The sequence below is a fragment of the Mauremys reevesii genome, linkage group 3 (genome assembly GCF_016161935.1).
Source record: "Mauremys reevesii isolate NIE-2019 linkage group 3, ASM1616193v1, whole genome shotgun sequence".
Taxonomy (NCBI): Eukaryota; Metazoa; Chordata; order Testudines; family Geoemydidae; genus Mauremys; species Mauremys reevesii.
The window spans coordinates 178,692,604-178,718,500 of NC_052625.1; positions in this window are offsets into that span (position 1 = coordinate 178,692,604).

Here is a 25,897-nt window from a genome sequence, read left to right on the forward strand (position 1 = left end):
AATGCTTTGGAGCAGGGTTTCTCAAACAGGGGTCGCCACTTCTGTAGGGAAAGCCCCTGGTGGGCTGGGCCGGTGTGTTTACCTGCCCCGTCTGCAGGTCCAGCCAATGGCAGCTCCCATTGGCCGCGGATCGCTGCTCCAGGCCAATGGGGGCTGCTGGAATTGATCAGCAACTTAACATCGAAACAATGTTAACTGGGTCGACTTTAAGTGAGGAGTTCCTGTACTGTACAGGCCCATGAGACAATCTACTAGATATTCAGTAGTCATTTCACATAGAAATAGTTAATGGAAGTCATTATGTCAGATCTCCTACAATTATATGAGGATGAGCAAAAGCTTTTTTTGTTGCTGTTGCCTCTCGAAAGACACTCATAATTCTGCACCTCATCTGTCCGATAACGATCACACAGTCATAGTTAGCTTAGCTTAGTTTATTGTGGTTTCCTAACACAGCAGCACACTTTCCTAGCTAGTCCTTTCTTAACTTCCTGTTCCTCCCACAGCACCTCCTTTCTGAACATCCAGGGATCATGGGATATGTTTTTTGATGTATACCATGCCACCCTTACTTCTGTGCTGCTGTTGGCGTGGGTGCTACCTTCAGAGCTGGGCACCCAGCCAGCAGCCACTGCTCTCTGGCCACCCAGTCAGTGCTTAATTTGTGCCAGGGCTTGCCGGGACTAAGCCCCGGCATCTCTTTCATTACTAATTCAGTAAATTACTTACTAAGGAAGTCATAGGCAAATGATAGGCAGTGCATCACTGTTTGTGAATTTAATTATAAACATTTTTTTAAGGTGAACTGGTGGGCCACACAGGAAGCCTTGGCAAGCCACATTTGGCCCATGGGCCGCCTATTGAGTATCACAGGTGTATTGCCACCCTTACCTCTGCGCTGCTGCTGGCGGCACTGCCTTCACAACTGGGTGGCTGGAGAGTGGCTGCTGCTGGCTGGGTGCCAGCAGCAGAGCAGAAGTAAGGGTGGCATGGTATGGTATTGCTACCCTTATTTTTGCACTGCTGCTGGCAGCGGCGCTGCCTTCAGAGCTGAGTGGCCAGAGAGTGGTGGCTGCTGGCTGGGAGCCCAGAGGTGCCGGGGCTATGAACTGACAAGCCTGGAAGTGCAGGGCTCAGCCCCAGCAAGCCCTGGCACAAATCAAGCACTGATTACACTGGTCTACAATTTTTGAGAAGTCGTCTGCTTCAGAGATAAAATGTGCTATTTATTATGTATTTTGATGTGCTGAATTCAAATATGACAATTAAAACAACTGATTGGCTACTGTTTCTAAGATATTTAAGTTTTTACATTTTATGTCTATGTATATTGTGTAAATAGTAGAGTTTTAATCATAAATTGTAAACCTAGGTCTTTTCATGTGTTAATGGTTGCTTTACATGATAATATTTCACCTGTCCTGTTTATGTAACACTTTAAAAATCAGCAAAAGGTTTATATAAATAAAATGTATTATGAAACAAAGGCAAAAAACTATTATGTACATAGTTTAGTCCTATTCAGTGTCTACTCGACGCTTCTTGGCTTGTCTCTTGTATTCATTAAATGGAGCATCTCTTGTCACTGTCCAGCAATAGTCTGCAAGCATCGATGGGATCCATTTGCCCTGATAGCGTTTCTCCATTGTTGCAATGTCCTGGTGAAATCGCTCGCCGTGCTCGTCGCTCACTGCTCCACAGTTGGGCGGAAAAAAAATCTAGATGAGAGTGCAAAAAATGTATCTTTAGTGACATGTTGCAACCAAGGCTTTTGTATGCCTTGAGGAGGTTTTCCACCAACAACCTGTAGTTGTCTGCCTTGTTGTTTCCGAGAAAATTTATTGCCACTAACTGGAAGGCTTTCCAGGCAGTCTTTTCCTTGCCACGCAGTGCATGGTCAAATGCATCATCTCGGAGAAGTTCACAAATCTGAGGACCAACAAAGACACCTTCCTTTATCTTAGCTTCACTTAACCTTGGAAATTTTCCACGGAGGTACTTGTGTGTTTTGTCAATGGCCTTGACAAAGTTCTTCATCAGACCCAGCTTGATGTGTAAGGGTGGTAACAAAATCTTCCTTGATTCAACAAGTGGTGGATGCTGAACACTTTTCCTCCCAGGCTCCAATGACTGTCGGAGTGGCCAGTCTTTCTTGATGTAGTGGGAATCTCTTGCACGACTATCCCATTCGCAGAGAAAACAGCAGTACTTTGTGTATCCAGTCTGCAGACCAAGCAAGAGAGCAACAACCTTCAAATCGCCACAAAGCTGCCACTGATGTTGGTCATAGTTTATGCACCTCAAAAGTTGTTTCATGTTGTCATAGGTTTCCTTCATATGGACTGCATGACCAACTGGAATTGATGGCAAAACATTGCCATTATGCAGTAAAACAGCTTTAAGACTCGTCTTCGATGAATCAATGAACAGTCTCCACTCATCTGGATCGTGAACGATGTTGAGGGCTGCCACCACACCATCGATGTTGTTGCAGGCTACAAGATCACCTTCCATGAAGAAGAATGGGACAAGATCCTTTTGACGGTCACGGAACATGGAAACCCTAACATCACCTGCCAGGAGATTCCACTGCTGTAGTCTGGAGCCCAACAGCTCTGCCCTACTCTTGGGTAGTTCCAAATCCCTGACAAGGTCATTCAGTTCACCTTGTGTTATGAGGTGTGGTTCAGAGGAGGAGGATGGGAGAAAATGTGGGTCCTGTGACATTGATGGTTCAGGACCAGAAGTTTCATCCTCTTCCTCGTCTGACTCAAGTGAGAATGATTCTGGGGCATCAGGAACCGGCAGTCCTTCTCCGTGGGGTACTGGGCGTATAGCTGATGGAATGTTTGGATAATGCACAGTCCACTTTTTCTTCTTTGACACACCTTTCCCTACTGGAGGCACCATGCAGAAGTAACAATTGCTGGTATGTTCTGTTGGCTCTCTCCAAATCATTGGCACTGCAAAAGGCATAGATTTCCTTTTCCTGTTCAACCACTGGCGAAGATTTGTTGCACAAGTGTTGCAGCATATGTGTGGGGCCCACCTCTTGTCCTGATCTCCAATTTTGCAGCCAAAATAAAGGTGATAGGCTTTCTTAACCATAGTGGTTATACTGCGCTTTTGTGATGCAAAAGTCACTTCATCACAAACATAGCGGAAGTTATCTGCACTGTTCACACAAGTACGAGGCATCTCTGCTCACTTTGGCTAAACAGAAATGTGTCCCTTTGCAAAATCAAACACTGACAAATAAGAGAGCACGACACTGTATGATTTCTAGAGCGGATATAGGGCAATTTGTTCAGCAGAGTGATGTAAGCTTCGTTATGATTGCATCATCCATGACTTCTAGGAATAACATGATGCAATACCAGCTTCGGATTGCATCATTCATTGTTTTGCCTAAAAAGCAAGTACTGTCCAAACCCAGTCATAGATTTATTCATAGATCCAGTCAAAGATGTATTTTAGTCATTTCTGGTTTAAATTGAGATCCCTTCCCTTTATAACTCACTTATCCTCCGCTATTCCCAAGTCAAGGGTCGTATATACTGACCCAATAGCATATCTTGAAAACTAGAGCCAATCAACAATTTTAAGCATCATTTTCGTTCTCAGTGACCCAGAATTAGTAAAGTTGGACTACATTTATTTCAGAAGCATTTTGGCTGTAGAGCAGTGTTACTGGATCTTAAGTTCTTGCAACAGCACTGGCTATGACTGAGCTAAGACACCACCCATTTTTTCATTAGTGATGGAAATGGAACCAAAAAAGAACGTGAGTGGGAGTAAATGTTGCAAAGTCAACAGTGAAAACTGAGCTTTTAACCCAAACGGACAGCAGATTTTCTTTTTTATTGTCAGGTTTCAGAGTAGCAGCTATGTTAGTCTGTATCTGCAAAAAGAACAGGAGTACTTGTGGCACCTTAAAGGCTAACAAATTTATTTTAGCATGAGCTTTCGTGCTGCAGCTCACGAAAGCTCATGCTAAAATAAATTTGTTAGCCTTTAAGGTGCCACAAGTACTCCTGTTCTTTTTTTATTGTGTCATCACATTTAAACACAAAACCTTTGTGTTTAATATGACAAACTACTGTATCTGTCTGTAAGGTTGTCAACATGAGGTGCCACTTTAAATCAAAACATAGTAACTTCAACGCGGCTTATCCTCCTGGCTGTGTTGCAGGACATGACAACATTGAAAATCTGAAGTCTTCATATCACACTTCAAATGACATTCTCACAACATCAGCAACTGTATAGGAAAAAGCAACAGCTGCTTCTCTTTCCTGGATGCCGAGCTTGTGAAGGAGTGCACACTGGAAATGCTGGAGGAGCTTTTTGCCAGAGTTAAAAACAAAGATGACATTGTGAACTGTGTGAAACAAGTTCCCCTGTCTGATTCCATGGCAGTGCACAGACTGGAGGTAATTTACGAGGATTGTTTGTCAGCACAGCTTTCTGATTTAAAAAATGCCAAATGCATGTCTCTTGCAGAGGAAAAATCAAACAGTTTAAGTGACACTGCCTAGCTATTGCTGTCTGTTAGATTTTATGATGGTCAGTTTTTCAAGGAAGAGTTTTTGTGCTTAATACCATTAGAAACCTACACCACAGGAGAGATCATTTTTGAAAAGTTAAAGGCTTTTTTGAAAAAATGGTTTAGAGCTGCAGAAAGTAAATTCGCTTGTTACAGATGGTGGTCTTTCCATGACAGGGAAAGAGAAGGGCTCTGCTTCATGTTTGGCAGTGATGCACCCTTCATTAAATACACTTCACTGCATCATTCACCAGACTGTCCTGTGAGGGAAGTTGTCTGGGGACATGAAAAAACCAGTGGGTATAGTGACTGGTGAACTACATACGCTCAACTTCTTTCTTGCAACATTGTCTTTTTAAAGCTCTTTTACAAGACATTTCAGACAAATACAGTGACCTGTTGCAGCACAATGATGTTTGTGGATTAAGTAGGGGTCATGTGTTAGAAAGGTTTAGTGTGCTTCAGAAAAGAAATAATAGAATTTCTTTCAAACCACAAGACCAACCAGGCTTGCAAGTTCCTGGAATTTATGAATGATGTCCCCTCTATGTCACAGATAGCTTTTCTGTGTGATATTACTGATCACTTGAATTCCCTCAATTTGCAGCTCCAAGGCTGTGTCGACGATTGTTTGAAAAAGTGTGTGCCTTTCAGAGGAATCTTGAAATCTTTCAGACAGACTTAACAGGAAAGATGTTGCTCTTTTCCACAATGCGTGTTGTTGCTACAGATGAAATTTCAGTGAAAACAATGCAAGAATTCCTAAACAATTGGATCAAAAATTTTAAAATCTGATTTGAGAATTTTAAAATTCCAAAGGATTTGCTTTTGTTTGTTTGTGATCCCTTTGTTGTCTCTGTCGATGGACCTTGCCCTTCTGAAGCTAAGAACATTCTTGTTTCAATTGCTGAAGATTCAATCCAGAGCTCAGATGTCTTGAAGGCAAAATTCAGAGAAGTGGGACTTTGTGATTTCTGGATTCAATATGCTGACCAGTTTCAGAATAGCCAGAACCTAGCCATCGGTCTTTAATGATGTTTGGATCAACATACCTCTGCGAATTTGGATCTTCTACCATGAACATTATAAAAAACCAACACTGCAATCGCCTGACAGATGAGCATCTTCACCAGTGCATGTGCCTTGCCCTGACCTCCTACAAACCACTTTTCACATAGCTTGCCAGAGATCGTCGATGTCCCTTCTCCCATTAGAGATCATCCCACACGCAGGTAATAATGTTGATTCATAAACTTTGTTAAAAGATAGACATGCTAATACTTACATTGCCATCAAGAACTCTATTTATTGGCAGCTGAAGTTTATTTATTTATCTATTTATTTAAAATTTTGTCAGCCTTTTGTGCAAATGGTCCGCTTCTTGTCATAAAATTCTCAAATTGGCCCATGGGTAGACCTAATTGAGAATCACTGCCCTAGTGTGTGAGAGGAGAATATGGAAAGTACCCATAGGGATCTGATAAGTGGGGGAGTGCCCGTTTTCTTGTTTTTTCCAAACTGGTATGCCCCTCCTGTCTTTCTGTTAGAGATGGGCCAAGGAGGTAGGCTTCAGATCTGGGCTAGGAAATAGTTTGGTTTCAAGGCTGAACCAGGGCTAGAGGTCAGTTTCAGGAGACCCCAGCATCTCATGAGCTGTTATCATTAGTTTTTGCCCCAAGTGTTGGAAATCTCACTGGATCAGCTGATCTCACAGGATTTCTGCCAGCTTGGGCTGCATCTGAATCTGATCTGAAAAAGAGGTCCCTCCTGACTTTGGATCTGTCCCAGAACCAAAACTGAAGGGCTGGCTTTTGACTGAGGGATTCATTAGCTCTGAATCCCCTACCTCTAAAAATTTAGGACAGGGGTTGGATCTAAGGGTCCAGTATGGACTCATCTCCACATACCATAAATTACAGAGTCTTACACGTTTCAGCTGCAAGCGTTCTCTTTAATAATTTAAGATGCTGAGAAAACAATAAATCTGCCCTGAAGTGCATCTGTCTTTCAGCCTTTCCTGTGGGTTCTGCACAGGACGGGGAGTCAGAAGATCTGGATTTTTTTCCCCCAAATTCCACTGCTGACTTGCCATGTGACCTTGGGTAAGTCACTTCACCTCTCCATGCCGCCATTTCCCCATCTGTAAAATGCAGAAAATAATGCTGTTCTTTGCGAAGCACGTTGAGATCTGAAGATTAAAAAAAAGCTGTATCAGTTCTAAGTATTTTGATTCTTATATTTTACAGAGTTCAAGTAATTCTTTTTGTTTCTTTTTTTAACATGCTTAAGCTAACCTCCCTCACCCCCCCCCCCCCCGCCCAACATCCAAATTTAGTAGCCCTGCACTTATGAGAACCCTGTAATTACTAAACAGTCTGTATGTGGGTATGCCTGAGAGTGGAGAAAGGAAACAGTATTAGTAAGAAAGAGATCTTTATTGCAACAAACAACATGAACCAAAATGGCTATGCCCATCCAGTTCTGGCCTGCTCCGTGACCTGTCTGTCCCTTGATGTAAATGAAGTCAGCAGTCAGGAGTTTCTTTAAATTATGCCTCCCACTGACTTGCTTATGAACTGCTCCACTGGCCATAGAAGCGCTGTGTATGCTAAGATGATTCTCTGACTTGACCCCTAAGCTGGGGCTTCCCAAAGGACCCGTGGTGTAGGGCAGTTAATGGTCATCTTATGCATAGGCGGCAGGTTTGTATAATTTTTGGTGGGGGCCCAATGGTGTGCCCCCCGCGCCCCGCCCTGTAAGCCGAATAAAAAAAGTACAACGGCATCAGTGCCACAAGATTACAAGGTTGTCAAGGGACAAGGAGCAGGGGTGGATGGGGGGGGTTCTCTGAGGCAGGCAGTCAGGGGACAGGCAATTGGATGGCATGGGAGAGGGGGGGTTTATCATCAGGGGGTTCGGGGTGGGGGGGGGGGGGGGGGGGGGGGGGGGGGGGGGTCAGGGGGGGGGGAGGGGGAGGAGGAGAGGGGGGGCTTAGGGGGGGGGGGCAATCAGCGGCCAGGGGCTGGGATTCAATGGCTCTGGCGCTGGCATTCAAAGGGCTCTGCTCCCGGGCTGGGATTTAAAATATTGGTGGAGCAGAGCCCCTGATTGTGAATATTCCTGGGGCTTTAGCTCCACGAGCCCATATAAGTTGGCGCCCATGATCTTATGCAGTTCCTGAACTGAGGGAATTCTCCTCCAGCTAGCTAAGAGGCTTTTACTCTCCCTGTCTGCCACCACAGTGGCATTCAGCAGCCACAATAGAAGGGAGAATACCTCTCTCTGATTTAAAAATGAGTACTGCACATTGACAGTGTCTTTTTTAAAAAATGAATTCAAATTCCTTTTCAATCTAACTGAACCAAAACCCACCAATGGAATTTTACTGCTCTACACCTATACCTGAGTTTTCCCACTCCCACTTCTGAATCAGGTGGGGTTGCCTAGGACTTCATTTCACTCCTCTCATCCCTCTAATCTCATTCTTTAATTTCTTATTCATTTTAGTTTCTCTGCCCCATTCCAAAGACAGGCAGAGGAATGGATTTTATTTTTTTCTGTTAAATGCAGTGGCCAATAATTTAATGGGCTGGCTTTGGAAAGAAGTGGGCCTTGCACTGCATCTTGATGGCATTCAGGTTTGTGGCCATCTTCATCTCTCGTGGAAGGGAGATCCACAACTGAAGGCCAGCAGGCAAAAACGCTCTGTTGCAGATCCCGTGTTTGTAATCAGGTGAGGAGCTGCATTTTGCACTAGTAGGAGGGATTTTTAAGTGTCTTTGAATTCATTACCAAGTACAGTAGGTTTCAGTAACTGAGCCTGCATGGATCACTGTAGCTGGGGCTGTCGCTATAGGATGTGGCCTAATTGGCCAGCTGTGTGTGGAAAGAGGAATTTTTTAGTTTCTGTGCTTTAAGACAAAAGAGCCACTGAGTTAAGAACAGCAGAGTCACAGAGGTGGCTGAGTACTGAGTATGACATGATTAGAGCCTCCTACTCGTATTCACTGCAAACCAGGTGGAACTTTAACATGAAATACATGTAATCTTTTCTAAACTCAGTTACACGTTGCTGCAGTCAAATACATGAAAAGAAAAAGGACATTGTAATACAATTTCCTTATTGCCCATGGAAACAACCTGTGTACACGGTGAGCTTAACTGTCCTGGTGCAAAGTCCAGTGCTGATGATGGATGCACCAGATACTGATGAAGGTGAAGGGCGTGTCACTGTTTTGCATAGATTAGAACATTGCTATGTAATGAGCCCAGCATGGGAGTACTTTTGTTTGTTTGTTTGTTTGTTTAAATGGAGGAGGTTGTTTTGATGTAGCCGCAGAGCCTCTGCAGACCAGTCCTGTGAAGGCTATTTCAGTTCAGTAGCTCAACTAGCCTCCGTAGTTCCTTATGGGGCCCTCGTGTGAGGTTCCACATAGCAGCAGGTCCTCTTGCCATGCCCCTTCCCGTTGCCCTGCCTGAGCCTCCCTGTGCCCTCTAGCAATGCAGAACCATGGTTACAGAGGCAGCTGCAGGATTTCCCCCAGTCCTGCCTCTCTGCTTTGCACAGCTTCCCTGCCCCCCTCAGCCCACCCTTTCTCAGCACCATCTTGGCTGCAGGCCAATGCAAATACTAAGTGGCACTCAGACCCATTGAATGCTGTTCAGTGTTTGCATTGGCCTGCAGCCAAAACACAGTGAGGAAACACCTTCTACAAGCAGTCTGATCTGAATCTGTATAAGTGATGTCCACAAAGAGCAGGCAAGTTGTCAGCTCTGAGTCGCCTGACCCCAAGATGGGTCAGAGGAAGAACTCTTGCAGGCTGCCACTGCTTTCCTGCAGGGATCCTTCCCCCTCATCACAACTGCTATGCTTTACAATGTAGAGATATGAGGCTGGAGTTCACTTGACGTGAAACTCACTGGGTGCAAACCCCTGCAAGTCAGAACCACTAAAAACTGTCACCAAGCCCCACACAGCTGGAAGCTACAAAGCTCCACGCAGTTCTTACCTCGTTGTAAATCTCTCCAGAACATTGACCAGGGCGAATGTGAGCTGCCCTAGGATTGTAAAGGGACATGATCTAACGACAAATCTTGCATTTGAAACTATTTCTTACCGGTGTTACTAATAATAACTTAAATCATTTACATAAATCTATCAGAACCTCTGTCAGCTTGGGCAACAATCCCACTCGACAACATTTGGTACTATAGCCCTTTCCCCTTGTAGCTCGCAAAGAGCTTTACAAGAATTATTACTCCCAGTTTCTGATCAGTTTCAGTTTTTGGTTTTCAAACTCCTGCCTTGGTTCAGAGTCCTGCAATGGTTGTGGTTCCAGCCCTGAAGGAAACTGATCAAATTATAAAAGTAATGGATTTTGTTTTAAAAAACTTGCTTATTTGCTGTTTCATAAGGGTGGTTACAGGTAATATACAGATGTATGTTCAAACAAACTACACAGGTAGGTATAAAGGTTTTCAGGGTGGGGCAGATAAGAACAAACATAACTGGTGTGCTATTGCATAAGTATGTGCACTGATGTTGTTATACATAGGTAAATCCACACGTAATTGTTCTAGGTATACAGCAATAAGGCTATGGATATTTGGTTATACTTGAGTAAATATTCAAGTACTATTTATTCAGTATTTAAATAAGCAGTATAGGACCATGTAGTCTTAGCTTGAGCTTGTTTGTTATATTGGATTCAGTCCTTGTTGTCTTTTATGGTACTTTAGGCCTGGAATTGTGTGTGTTTTCATACTGTGGACAAAATCTTAATATAGGAAGGGTTGTGTGGCCCACCTTCCTCCCACTTGTGGTAAGACAGAATTTTCTCAGGGCTGGCCCCAGAATGCAGAATAAACTCCCATAAAAATGAAGCACACTCACAAACCACACCACCTTTGGCTCCCACTGCAAGGAGTACTTTTTTTTTTTTTAATTTGCCTTCTCTACCATAAACACATAGCAATTTGATTATTTGTATTTTAAAAACCTACCAAAAGACTACACCCAACTTCCTCCTGAGAAGGTGAGACAGGAAATGCACTACATCTGACAGATGTTAGTGATGTTGCTTAATGTACTGCTGCCGGGTGCCCAGACATTACAGTGATTAGGGTGATATAAGAAGCAATGCAGCATAGAATAGTACGTGCTTGTCTTTTTTTGGAGAAAAGTTAATCATATTGGGTAGAATTTTCAAAAGTGCCTAAGTCCCATTTTCAAAAGTGTCCTGGGTATTTAGGCTCCTAAATCTAATTGAAAGTCAATTGCTTGCATAAGCTGTCCCACTGACTGGTGTGCAAATGACTGCTCACCATCAAAAAGAAGGGGGTCATAACCAGGCCCTGTGGGATCTCCATATGGATGACTCCAGGCATAGACCAGTTTGAGACCCTTTGATCTCGGAGATTTAGTGAACTCTTCCTGTTTCTCTTTTTCTGGTCCTTCCAGAAGAGCTGCTGAGCAGATCAGTGAATTTGGCTGCTATCAGGAAATTCTATACTTTGGTGGTGAGATCAGGGTATTGCTCTTGCTCACAGCAAAGGTTTTGGCAGTCAGATAGCTAGCTAGGGTCATTTCTTTTGCTTTGCTGGCAGTTTCATTGTACCCTGGGTAGACAATCTGGAGGTATGCCCTGGAGCACTCTGCTGCTTCCTCATTTGGTATGCGAACAATCTGCTTCTTCTAGTCCCATTGTCAGAATAGTTTATATTACCAATACTATTATGAATTGTTCCTAAATTACATATTACATGTACTAGGCTGAAGAGTGATTCATATTACTATGAACAGTTCATATCACTGTGTACAGTAGTTAATTATAATGATAGCAATGTAAAATACAATTAACATTTAGTAATCCAAAATAACAGTAGAAAATGAAAAAAAGCCAATTGGTCCATACCAAAATTGGGCAATAGGTTATTCTATTCAATTCAATTCTGCTGTATTTTAGAGGGTTAGGTCTTTGGGGATTATATTTCTAAGGGTGGATTATTGTAGGCGTCAGAGATTTAAGTGTTTCATTCTGCTGCTTTTACTCCTAAGGGCTACTTCTAGGATCTCCCACTGGACTGCCAGTGATACCTCTCCATTGCTCTTAGTTTGGAGGATATCTTTTCTCCATCTTTATGGAATGAGCATTTCTTAAAGCCCTTACTTATGCTGAGTTGTACTAACCTATAACAAGTAGGCCCACTGAGTTGAATGAGACTGTTTGAGTGGTAAAGTTCTATGAGCAAGGTAAGGGTAGCAAAATCTGGCCCTAGGAATATGAATCGTAAGAGCTAAGCTAGGTTTTTCTTTTCAAATTTTTAATGTAAATGAATGAACAAACAAACAAAGTCATCCCTCAAACCGTTACCCTCCTGAGTCCAGTTTGGCCAACCAGAGAATCCAGGCCCAGGTCTCTTGCTTCCTACTCCTGTTCCCTATTGACTGCACCATGCTATTTCCTTGTTATTCATGCATTAAAAATGTAATCTAGTTACTGCTCTTATTTTTGTTCTGAATTTTGGGAGGAGAGTGTTATTCTTGGAGTCACTTGCCACCTTTCCAAGGCTGCTGCCATATTTGATATAAGATCTTTTCCAATGAGGAACACTTAAAACACTCAATTTCAGTGCTGATGGTGCAAGTTTTTTCTGGGGCTGTCTGAACAGCAGGGCTGGCTCCAGGCACCAGCGAAGGAATCAGGTGCCTGGGGAGGCCAATAGAAAGGGACGGCATTCCATCTGTTATTGGGGTGGCACGTCCAGGTCTTCGGTGGCACTTCAGCGGCACTTCAAGCGCTCTGCTTTAGTCTTCGGTGGCAGTTCGGTGGCGGGTCCTTCACTCCATCTCTTCTTCTTTGGTGGCACTTCGGCGGCAGCTTAATCAGGTTTTTTCTTTTTTTTTTTCCTTTGTCGCTTGGGGTGGCAAGAAAGCTGGGCCGGCCCTGCTGAACAGGCAGCATGCTAAGTGAAGCACCACTGACTTTTTTCCAAGGTAAAATCACTTATTTGCCTGGGTAACAAGCACAGCACCTGGGTCTGGCAATTGACTTCATTTTCTGTCTGCATCACCCTTGCAAACTTCTGTCCATTTCACCATTACCCTGTTCAGCTCGACCCATGCTGAGGGCCTCACTGGCGACCAAGTGAGAACCAGAGGAGGCGCCAGAGCAGTACTGTCTATCAGGTAACATAGCTCAAGGTTTGTTTGGTAGAGTTCACTGGAGATGTCTGCACTTGTAGCTGGAGTTGCTCTAACTCTTGGCTGCTTTCCCACCCACAGAGGTTTGTAGCAGATTCTCATTTGGGGTGAGGTATGTTTGCACATGGGAAAGGAGCATAACTAATATCAAATATAATTAAATAGTGGGTAATTGCCCTTTTCATTTTCTGCACCCTGCCACTGGCGGTGATTACATCTTAGTCTGTATCTTCAGTAGTTTAGCAACAAGGGAACAAAGCTTGTCTGCTATCATATTTATAAAGTCACAGGTCAGCAAGATAGCCAGGTATTTGACATTTTCGGATAAATTCTGGAAGGACTACTCCTTGAAAGTGTTCAAGAACAATAATTTAACAGGATCTGTATGTCATCTTTGGGCCAGATTGTGAACCCCTTGCTCCTCCTAGTGAGCAATTACTCACATGAGCAGTCCCATTGACTTTAATGGGTCTACTTGTGAGAGCAACTGCTCATCAATGGGCATAAGGGGCTCACAACCTGGCCTTTTATGGCCAATACAGAACGGATACCAATAGTCTAATCTACTCCGTCCACCAAGACGTGATGATGAAATAGGGCTTTGTACAGCAGCACTGGTCAGATCAAACCGCTGATTATTTAAAATAGTATTATAGATATACCCTGCGCTTTACAACAGGCTGAACCTGCTAAAGAAAATGGAAGCTTTCCTTGAAGGGATTATATTTTGAAGAAACTATGTTCTAACAAGAGAAGTGGGCAGAATACGATGGATAAGTAGCATCTAGGTAAACAGAGTGGCATGTGGTCATTTGAGTTATTTCTGTTATTATTTGTATTGCAGTAGTGCCTAAAGGCCAGGGCTCCACTTTGCTTATCATTGTACAACACAATACAGAGATGATCCCTGCCCCAAAAGAACTGACGATCCTGTGATTTCCATTCCAGTCTTTAAGCTTTTCCATCATATTATTTCAGTTGAGCAAGAAACATTTTGTAATTCAATAGAATCATAGAAATGCAGGGCTGGAAGGGACTTCAGGAAGTCAAGTCAGCCCCCTCTGCACTAAGGCAGGACCAAATAAACTCAGACCATCGCTGACAGGTTTGTTTTTAAAAACCTCCAATCATGGGATTCCACAACTTCCCTTGGAAGCCTATTCCAGAGCTTAATACCCTTATAATTAGAAAGTTTTTCCTAATATCTAATCTAAATCCCTTTGCTGCAGATTAAGCTCAGTTCTTGTCCTGTTTTCAGGTGACATGGAAAACAACAGATCACTGTCCTCTTTGTAACAGACCTTAACATATTTGAAGACTTATCAGGTCCCTCAGTCTTCTTTTCTCAAGGCTAAATGTGCCCTGTTTTTCAACCTTTCCTCACATCTCAGGTTTTCTAAACCTTTTATAATTTTCATTGCTGTCCTCTGGACTCTAATTTGTCCACATCTTTCCTAAAGTGTGGCACTCAGAATTGGACACAGTACTCCAGCTGAGGCCTCACCAGTGCTAATTAGAGCGGGACAATTACCTACACTGTCTTATGTACAACACTCCTGTTAATACCGACCCAAATGATATTAGCCTTTTTCGCAACTGCATCACATTGTTGACTCATTCAATTTGTGATCCACTGTTCCCCCAGATCCTTTTCAGCAGTACAGCTGCCTAGCCAGTTAGTCCCTAATTTGTAGTTGTGCATTTGATTTTTCCTTCCTAAGTGAAGTACTTAGCCCTTGTCTTTATTTTTTTTCACTTTGGTGATTTTAGACCATTCTCCAATTTGTCAAGGTCATTTTGAATTCTAATCCTGTCCTGCAAAGTGTTTGTAACTCTTCTCCTCTTGGTTCATCCACAGATTTTAGGAGCATACTCTTCACTCGGACTTTACTCTTGCAGTGAAAAGAAAGATACTGGCCGTTAGGTCTTGTCAACTCCTACTCACTTTGAGCACAACTGCAATGGAAAATTGAACGTAGGTTAATAATACATAAAAATGGATGCCCATCCAAAGAGTAAAACTTGTTTTAACTTTAAAAGTTTAGGCTACTGTAGAATATAGCAGCCTGGGAGTGGATCGTCATTGATAATAAGAGTCAGAACAAAATAGATGTCTCTTGGAAATTTTGCCCATTTGGATTGGTAGTTAATATTTTAATGTATTGGTTAGTATGTGTGACTGTTATGCCCTCAACTGACTAGAATTCGTACTGATCAGATTTCGTTCATAGGCCGCCTTATACTTTCAAAAGCTAATGGGGATTCTGCTTTATGCAAACAGATAGGACTTTATGCTTTGGAGCAGGAAGGTCACAGTGCGTCCTTCACTTTTACCATGAAGTTCCAAGTGGCCATGGTTTGTAGCACAGCGACAACCATAGAGTTCAATGAGGCCAAGGATTTGTTACAATGTTAACAAGCAAGAACACCAAATAAGGGTCTTTATCAAGAGGTTCAGACTTGATTTTCTTCATTAACCAGAACTTGGGATAATAATTCAAATGACATTTGGTGGTACTCTTTTATAAGGTGTTTTTGCAGCAGGAGCCCATGGTGGTACTGACCCCAATTTAATTCTGCAGTTGCTACGGTTTAACATAAAGTGTATTCTGCAAAGGGCCTTGCGGGTATTGACTGTCACTTGTGTTCAATTTTCTGCAGCAGCTTTAAGGAAGTTTTTCCTGCAGTCATTTGGAAAGCTTGGGACTGTGCCTGCAAGTTACTGCTGCATTTTCTGGCAAGAATATGACTAAAGAGATTGGTACAGAACTGAACATATCTGAGAAGGGAGGCTAGCTGCGCTGACTCTTGCAGAACCACATATTGCTGCTGTTGACTCTGCTGGCCCAAATCAGTTAGAAATCAATGGGAGATTTGCCTGAAAAAGGGCTACAAAATATGGGCCCTCTCTGTTTGGGGGTCAGCCTACACTTACCCCTAACAAATGCCTGCAGTTTCTCACATCACTCACAGCAAAGTCATGTCTCTTCTGGGTGTGATCACTGTTCAGATTGCTGGCTTGCTCTTCCTGTCAGTGCGGAAAGCTGAGTGGTATAAGCAGAATAAAGCAACAGAGGAGCTTCTGATTAAAATGTTACTGGAGGAATACTGCAATACACTTCTCTGTGTATTTGCTGGGATTAAAAAGGGACTTAACTTTGGCCAGGCTCCCTCCCATTTTGCATGAATGTTAGAGCAAATGACCTAATGCTTGCAGAAAGTGGATATAAATTCATGCGTGACTATTCACGTGGGAAAGGGTGTATTTTATATGGGATGGGACACTGCTCCACACAGCAAAGAACAGCGTTCCTAAAACCTCTTGTTTGGTTCATATTATTCCTATTGATTTACATTTTTTGTTCTATCTACAGTAATGCCTAGATGCAGTTAAACACCAAGTCAATCCAAACCACATCAAAAGAACATGGAACAAAAAGAAGATCCTCCCTATTTGCCTGGGGCAGGGTGGTCTTTTAGTAGCCCTCTTTTTTCCCTTAGTGGTGAAAGGCCTAGCAAGAACCATTGGCTGGAAGTTAAAGCCCAACAAATTCAAATTACAAATAAGGCACTTATATTTAACAGTGAGGGTGATTATTCGTGGGAACAAACTACCAAAGGAAATGATGGATTCTCCCTATCTTGAAATCTTCACCTCAAGACTGGTTGCCTTTCTGTAAGATATGCTTTAGTCAAACACAAGTTATTGTGCTCAATAAACAGGTAGCTATGGCTTGTGTTATACATGAGATCAGACTACATGATCTAATGTTTTTTTCTGGCTTCAAAAATCTCTGGCTGCCCTGTCACTGGCCTCATGCCATTTATACCAGGAAGAGGATGTTAGCTCCAGTGGCTCAGATGATCTCAGAGTCAGCTGCTGCAGTATCACAAGAAGCCAGGTCCCAAACCATTTATGGCCTTAAAGATCAAATCACTACCTAAACCTTCTCCTTGAAATCAGCTGGTGCTAGTACAGAGGCTGGGGCACAAATGTAATGTACTTTCTGCATGAATCAGCAATTAGTATGTAGTCTGCGATATTTTGCGCTAGCTGTGGTCCCACATAGAGTGTGGTATAGAAACATAATGTTTAAATGAAAAAGCATGTTGCTGAGGTTATCTTGGTGCAAGCCCTAAGGATTACCTCTTGCAACACCTCAGCAAGTGTCACCGTGTGCTAAGTATCCCAACGGACCCAAAGACTGCGGTGCAGAAATGCGAAGTGACCGGTCAGCCTGAGATAACACTAGAAGTGGGTGGCAGAACCAGAAAGAGAAGCCACACTTCCTCAGGCCCAGCCTGTAAAGGTAAAAGCATCCCTCCTCTGCAGAAAATTATTTTCATCCTATAAATAATTAAGTGAAATAAAAAGTCACCTGGGGCTACATTTTCAGAGAGGCACCAGACTCATATGTGCTAAATATGCAATTGTATCCACAATTTAACACACATTAGATAAGTGCCACTTAAAAGGACAAAACCTCTGTAATGTGCTCAAATGGAAGAGTCAAAATAAGAGGACTGCTCCTGTTCATGTTTTGAAGGGTCTGGTGTTCCAGTTTAGAACTAGATGGGTCTGAGACGTGCAGGGCCAGATTCTCATTTATATTTAATGATTCTTTACACACCACTTGGACATAATATCATCCTAATGTAAATGAGAATCTGGCCCGACAGTTCATAGCTGGCTTTAGTTCCAAAAAAAAGTTCAAGAAGGGGGTTACTAGCTATTGTTTTGGTTCAGGCCTGTCTTTAACATCAGAGTGATATGGTCTTCTGGATTTCCAGCAGACAAAAAAAACTTGCACCTCTCAGGCAGGGAGACTGATGGGGAAACTGTAAATGTGATAATTCCAAAATTCCTAAAGGCCTTTAGAAGGGAAAGAAAATAAAATGTTTTTAAAAAGTAACATTACCCTGGACAAGTAACTAACTTTCTTTGAAAGAAATTACAGAAGAATAAGAAAAAAGCAATATACGGTAATTGAGAGTTCTCATCTCTATTAATTGTTTCCACCTAGGGGATTAAGCTGTTAAGACTGAATGTGAATCATATATTTCAGCCTCTGCATACATTTAAATATTCTTTTGTTCAAGTGGTAGTAAGAGGTTCATCTTGTTGCTACAATGAGTAGTCATCCCTGAACCTTCCCACACACACACGCAAAAAAAGTAAATTGGTCTTGGCATAAGATGTATCACACAGATGTTTCTATGCTTGGATGGTGGCATGGGTGCCGAGGATAAACTGTTCAGACGGATAAAGCAAATATCAGGTCAGACTTGATTAGGCCACAGAAAGAGGGTGGTTTCTATGGTGATGAACAGCAGCAGTTATGGGAGGTATGGTGAGTAGGTGGCAGTGAAAGCCAGATTAGCTCCAGGCAAAAGTAGTTAGTTGCTTTGGTGATTTTTCCGTCTGCACACTAGAGCACTTCTTGTAAGAAATATAAGACGGAGATGGAAGGATCATTGGATACGAGCTATGCTTTAAGTGAGCTACGGAGTAGATAACAAATGAGATAATGTCAAATGTGATGTATTTTGGCGATTATAAAGGTACTTTAATCCTGTTCTGTGCTAAACACCAGAACTGAAATCAGACAGATGTATACCATAACTTGATGAAAGTCAGGAAATTCGTGTCAAAGGCAGATTCTCCGCCCTTGACTCACACACTTTGAAAAACAGAGGCAGATAGGTTGTCATGAGTTAAGATAGACTCTGCTAGAGTTTTATTGTCAATCCATTTACTACCCCCCCAAAAGACCCTAATCCAGCAAAGCACGTAAGCAGATATTTAACTTCGCATTTCACCTTCCCAGGGCCTCATCTAAAGCAAGACTCCAGCAGCACTGTTTAAAGTATACATGGTGAATAAAATAATGTAATTAATAATTTGGGGGTACCTGGTTTGGCTGAATATCCTGTGGCCTTCCTACCTTCTGCAGGTCTTTGAGGGGTAAGGATATTAAAGAGTCTGCTGAAATCATCTACCTGAGGCTGGACCTATCCCTTTACTTGAAAAATAGGGATGTGGAGGAAGGAAAACAATGGACTCTCCCCATGCACCCACACTTCAAGTCAGCCTACTTTGTCTGTGCCTCCTGCCTCAGCTCAGATCTCATCCCATGGACCAAGTGCTCTGCTAGGTTTGGTGATGGGGAATAGTGCGGTGGAGGTAGCCGAGTCCTACTTTCACATAGAAGCGGGGAGATCCACGTGTTGATGACCATCCATGCACAGATCCAGGAAGGCACAATATGGCACTTCAGACCCCCATCTAATTGATCCTTACAACACAAGCAGTAAGTACCATCATTCCCAGCTTACAAACCAGGGAAACTGAGGCAGAAGGTGACTAGCCCATGGCCACGTGACTTGCCCATGGCCACACATACAGCAAGTCACTTGGCATAGCCAGGATTAGAACTCAGGAGTTCCTCACTTTCAGCGCTGTGGTCAAACATTTCCATTTTCATTTTGATTTGTGGAGTACAGGTTTGCTCCCTGCCCTTAGGTGGAATGGGGTAGAATGCTCTGTGTCAGGTCAAAGTGGCAGACAGGGTTAATTTTCTGCTGTATAGAAATGAACTGCAACACCTGGTATACCTGGCAGGACAAGAGCTGAACCCTGTGTCACTGTGTGTTCACTGCTATTTCTAGCTGCACTAACTACATTAAAGCTAGCATAGGCATACTTTCCCAAGCTGCAGTCACACCTCTGATTGCAATGTAGACCTACCATAAGTCTCCAATTGCCTGACATACAGTCCCCGAGACGGGGTGGAGGACCAGATTCTGAGCTCCCTTCCACTAACCCTGCATAAACCATAGGCTGCATAATCAAAGGGAGAGCAAGTACAGACCTGAAAAATAATTTATTAAAGTGTTGCCTGTTAGATTTATGCAGGGGGGAGAAAAGAAGAGAAACTCCCCACCCCCACATTTCCAGGCAAGAAGCAATAAACATCTATATTGATCAACTATGTTGCAATTATTTAGTGGCTGCCAAGACTTCCCATTATTGTTATGCTGCAAACTATGACCGCTAAGAACTTCACATTGGCAGCAGGAATTGAACTGGGTCTTTCTTCTCCAAATTCACAGCCCCCCCACCCATGACTGGAGATAATGGAAAATTTCCATTAATTGTTAGCATTACAAGGCCTAAAGACAGACAACTGAGCAGTCCTGATTCCATCCAATAGAGGGCGGTGGTGGACATACACCCTAGCTAGTTCATTACATTTTTTAAAAAAGGCAGCAAGATGAGTCAGAGGAATCCACATGTGTATTATAGGTGTGCATCATGAGTCCAATGCAAATTGACTGCCTAGTCTGCTAGCAACATGATATTGCTTTATGTAAAGTCCTTTCAAAAATTCATCTTCACTTTCATACATTTTTAATTTGAATAAACTAGTAAAAAAAGAGGGAATAAAGAGAGACCTTAACAAACAATTCTACAAAAAGAACCTCATCGGCAAACAGGTTACTGTGCATATATGAATGACAATCAGGTCTTTTTAAAATCAAAACGCCTCCACCAACTGGGAGAGTTAAAAAATTATGATTTTTCCCTAGATTGCTTATTAGAAAGAAAAAGGTGGATATCTGACGTAAATGATGGTGTGCAATGTAGTTATAGCTGTGTCAGTCCCAAAATATTAGAGAGACAGGAGGCAGAGGTAATATCTTGGTCCAATAAAAGATATTACCTCACTCACCTTGTCTCTTTTAAGTGATTTTATGAACTCTGGTAACCGTGTAGCCAAGTGCACTGTACATGTTGAGGTCTGATACTGATTCTTGAATTATATAATTAAATCGACCGATACTATTTTTCACTAAAAGGAATATTACTCCCACAAAACACATTGAACTTGTGTGCTGGCCCGTCCCAGTGAGCAGTCCCCATGGACATTGGAGGGTTAAGTTCACTGGGCAGACTAATGACAGCAATCAGTGAACAACAACAATAAGGAGGAAAAGCTTTATCTTGGAAGCTTTCCAAAGGATGCCACTCAGGTGAGATGTTTTCTTTTTAAAATGATTGCTTTCTTGTTTTGTAGTCTGAATCATTCTGTTCCAATACTATACTAGGTAGTTTTCATTGAATAGCACTTGTGGTTATCAACAGGGATCCTAGTTTTCTGTGAGAACCCCCCCCCCCCCCCCGCAAAATTCTGTGATTAAAAAAACCCATAAACATTAGCATTTTTCCACAATTAAAATAAAATGCTGAACTTTAGTTTCCTAGCCACGATATATATAGGTATCAGTTGAACACAATGTTTTATTGATATATTTACAATTTTTAAGCAAGTTCAAAGCCTACCATTGCCATCATTATAATAAAATAAAATGAATAGAATGATCCAGTCACAGTGCATTGTTTCCTTACTGTCATTGATGGCCCTTCTGTTTCAGCCTCTTTTTTGTTTCTTTTCAGTTTATATTTAGCGCTTTCCATGTGTTCTACAGTTGTCTGCCTTTGAACGTAATCTCCAGCCTTGCTGCCTACAGTACAGAATAGCACATCACCATCAACGTCAAATTTGTCCTTGCCAAACTCAGTGACACAGTCTTTAGGGGTGATTTTTTTAAAGTTTTCAGCATCTTTTCAGAACTTTAATTACTCTTGTCTGGAGGCTGAAGTGAAATTTGAGATGTATTAAAACACGAACCCCTGTACGTCATTGAGTAACCTCCATACACTGGAAGCAATGTATTGAAGTATAGCTAGCTATGTAAATTTAAAGTGCATTTTAAAAATCAACCACAGTGTGGGAGGTTGTGTGCATTGAATAAGTGACACTGGTAATTTCAGTAAAATGTAGTTAATATATGTTTTTATTTTTTCACAAAATATAAAAACTAAAGATTCTCTGTAAAAATGCAAATTCTGTGTTTTTCCATGTCAAATGAATTTCTAGGATCCCTGGTTATCAGACACCTCTCATGCAGGCAGTCTGACACTGTGTCAGCTCAGTATTGGCTTCTATGACATAGGCGGACTCTCCACGGAAGCAGCATTGTGTGGAGGATGGAGCTTAGGGTTGGGAGTCAGGCTGTCCTAAATTCTAATCCTGGCTCTGCCAGAAACCTTCTCCATAATTTTGGGTAGATCAGTTTGCTTCTTCAGTTCATTTTCTTAATTAACTACCTCATAGGGTTATTGCGAGGAGTAAGTAGTTAATCTCTGTCAAGCACTATACAAACGCTAACAATGATAATTCTCCCTAGTTTGTATTGGAGTGAAAAAAAGAATTTTGCTATTTCCTGGGGTCTATGTTTCAAATGTTCTCCTGTCTGCCCACTTAAAAAAAACAGACTACTCTGTTCATAATGGATGGATTCTTTTTACAAACACTTGTGTCTCCAGGGAATGAAAGGCTATAACCTTAAATATGATGCTATCAAAGAGAATTAGTTAAAACATTTATAAAGCAAACCTCTGCCCAAAAAAGAGACCCTATACTGCAAAAGAAATCTGAAATAAAAGATATTGCTTATGATATTACTCACTCACTCACTCATGCCCGACACCCCAGTCGGGGTATGGGCCGCCAACCACTGATCTCCAGAGTCCTCTATCCTGGGCCATTTGCTCTAGCTGGTTCCAGGTATAGCCCATTTTTGTGCTATCAGCCTGAAGGTCGCGTCGCCAGGTGTTTCTTGGAGGGCCTCTTTTCCGCTTGCCTTGAGGGTTCCACCGCAATGCCTGTCTAGTGATGTTGGTTGGCTGCCTGCGTAGTGTGTGTCCTATCCAGCCCCACCTTTTCCTTCTAATTTCTTCCTCTGCTGGGGGTTGACAGGTCCTCTCCAAGAGGTGGATGTTACTGATGGTGTCTGGCCAGCGGATCTGAAGAATCCACTGGATCTTCCTAGTGGTTGTTTTAGTTGTCCTCCAGGTTTCAGCTCCATACAGTAGGACTGGTTTCACGTTGGAATTGAACAGTCGAATCTTTATTGCCAAAGACAGCTCTCTGGAGCTCCAGATGTTCTTGAGCTGTAAGAAGGCTGCTCTTGCCTTACCAATCCTTGCTTTGATGTCTGCATCTGTGCCACCCTGCTGGTCAATGATGCTGCCTAGGTAGGTGAAGGACTGCACTTCTTCCAGGGGGCTTCCATTCAGTGTGACTGGGTCGTTGCTGATGGAGTTGATCTTGAGGATCTTGGTCTTATCCTTGTGGATGTTGAGGCCAACCTGTGATGATGTGGCTGCCACTACGTTGATCTTCTCTTACATCTGCTGTTTGCTGTGTGAGAGGAGTGCAAGGTCGTCGGCAAAGTCCAGGTCATCAAGCTGGGTCCACAACGTCCACTGGATACCATTCCTGCACTCATAAGTGGATGTCTTCATAATCCAATCAATAACGAGGAGAAAGAGAGAAATGGTGACAACAAGCATCCTTGTCTGACTCCGGTTCGCACCTGGAAGCTGTGAGCTGCCCTCCATGGATCACTCTACAGTGTATGCCGTCATATGAGTTCTTGATCAAATTGACCACCTTTGCTGGGATGCCATAGTGCCAAAGGAGCTTCTAGAGAGTCTCTCGATCCACACTATCGAACACTTTCTCATAGTCAACAAAGTTGATGTACAACGAGGAGTTCCACTCCATAGACTGCTCTACTATGATGCGGAGCATTGCTATCTGGTCTGTGCATGATCTATTCTGCCAGAAACCTGCCTGCTCATCTCGTAGCTGTGGATCGACTACATCCTTCATTCTCTCTAAGAGGACTCGGTTGAAGACCTTCCCTGACACCGACAGAAGTGTGATTCCTCTGTAGTTGGCACAGTTGCTAAGGTCTCCTTTCTTGGGGATTTTGATGTGGTATCCCTCTTTCCAGTCTGCCGGAATCACTTCTTCTTCCCATATCTTCTCAAAAAGGGGATACAGCATTTCCACTGAAGCATCCAGGTCTACTTTCAGGGCCTCTGCTGGAATGTTGTCAGGTCCAGCCGCCTTCCTGTTCTTCATCATGGTGATGGCTTTTCTGATCTCGTCTCTGCTTGGTTTGTCACAATTGATTGGAAGGTCCTCGCTGGCTGGGTCAATGTCTGGTGGATTTGGTGGTGCTGATCTATTCAGGAGTTCCTCAAAGTGCTCCGCCCATCTGTTCATCTGTTGTTCTATTCCTATTATAGACTTTCCCTGTTTGTCTTTTGACGGGATGTTCTGGCTTGCTAAACTTTCCAGACAGTCGCTTGGTGGTGTCATACAGCTGTTTCATGTTGCCGCTGTATGCTGCCTGCTCTGCTTCTGCTGCCAGTCCATCCACATAATCTCTCTTATCCTTCCTAATACTCCTCTTCACTACTCTGTGGGCTTCAGCATACTCTTTTTGAGCTTTGGCCTTTGCTGCTCTAGTCCTGCTGTTGTTCACTGCTGCCTTTTTCTTCTTTCTGTCTTCTATCTTAATCAAGGTCTCTGCTGTAATCCACTCTTTCTGCTGGTGTTTCTTGATTCCAAGCACTTCCTGGCATGCTAACCTAAGTGTCTCTCTCACTTTCTGCCATCTGTTTAGTACACTGTCTTCCTCAGACCGATCCTGTAGTACTGAAAACTTATTCTTCAGCGTCAGTCCAAAATCTTCCTTGGTCTTGTGGTCCTTCAGAAGGCTGACGTTGTACTTTGTTCTTCTATCTGACGCATCTATCCAGTTCTTCTTCAGTTTCAGCTTCAATCTGGCCACCACTAAGTGATGGTCGGACGCTGCGTCTGCTCCTCTTCTAACTCTAACGTCCTGCAAAAATCTTCTGAACTTCTTACTAATGCAGACATGGTCGATCTGGTTTTCTGTCATGCCTGCTGGCGATACCCAGGTACTCTTGTGGATCCGCTTGTGAGGAAAGATGCTACCTCCTATGACCAGGTTGTTAACTGCACACAAATCCACAAATCTCTCTCCATTCTCACTCATCTCTCCCAGAGCGTGGGTCCCCATGACTTGTTCGTATCCTGTATTGTCAGGTCCAATTTTGGCATTAAAGTCTCCCATAAGAATGGTGATATCTTTGTCCGGGAGAGTCTCTAATATTTTCTGAAGTCTGTTGTAAAAATAGTCTTTATCCTCCTCTTCGCTGTCATTGGTTGGGGCATAGCACTGAACAACATTCATCTTAATCCTCTTCATTTTAGTTCTGAAGGATGCTGTGATGATCCTGGGGCCGTGTGCCTCCCAACCAATCAGTGCTCTCTGTGCCTGCTTAGACAACATGAAGCCTACTCCCTGTGTGTGGGGTGCGTCGCTCTCTTCATGTCCAGAATACAGCAACAGCTCTCCTGTCAACAGTCGCCTCTGTCCAGCTTGTGTCCATCTTGTCTCGCTAATACCTAGTAGGGTCAGGTTGTTACTCCTCATCTCTACTGCAACCTTTCCTGACTCGTACATGGTCCTCACGTTCCATGTGCCGATGGTAATCCTCCTGGTTGCAAGAAGGGTGATCGGCTTAGTGGCTTCCTCGCGGCTTTCACCACCCAGCGTCATGCGTCTTCGAATTGAAGACCCTTCTTTTTCCAGGATAAAAGTCTCTGTTATCTCTATTGTTGGCGTTTCTGTAGCAAGTTGATTTTTTTACGGGGTGGGGTTGCTAGCCCCATGCCCAACCCTCCTCCTTTACCCTGACTTGGGACAGGCAGATGGCCCCAAAGGACCGCTCTGGTGGAGTTGCTTATGATATTAGAAAGCTTTTATTAGAGAGAAAAATAAAAGTTAACTTAAGACTTCTGAACATCCATGCTAGACTCTGTTAGTTTACTCTTTCTCATGAATCAACAATCCACCACTGTTTATAAGTGATTGAGAGGGACTGTATCTCTCCTCTTTATTTTGCTTTTTAGTTTCACAAACACAACCCCATTTTGCTCTCTCTCTTAGAGGTGGTCTAAGTGGTAGATCATGTGAACTTTTGATGAGCCATCCAGACAGATTGACTTAAAGTATCTCTTCTTTTTAGCATATCATGGAATCATAGAAACGTAGGGTTGGAAGTGACCACTCTCAACTTGCATTGACTTCAGATGCTCTGCATCTCACCCAAGTGAGCATAAGGCGAAGAATGTCATATACAACTGGAACTGTAAGAAGAATTCTAGGTAGGCAGACTGTAAGTGCCAAACTGGCATTTG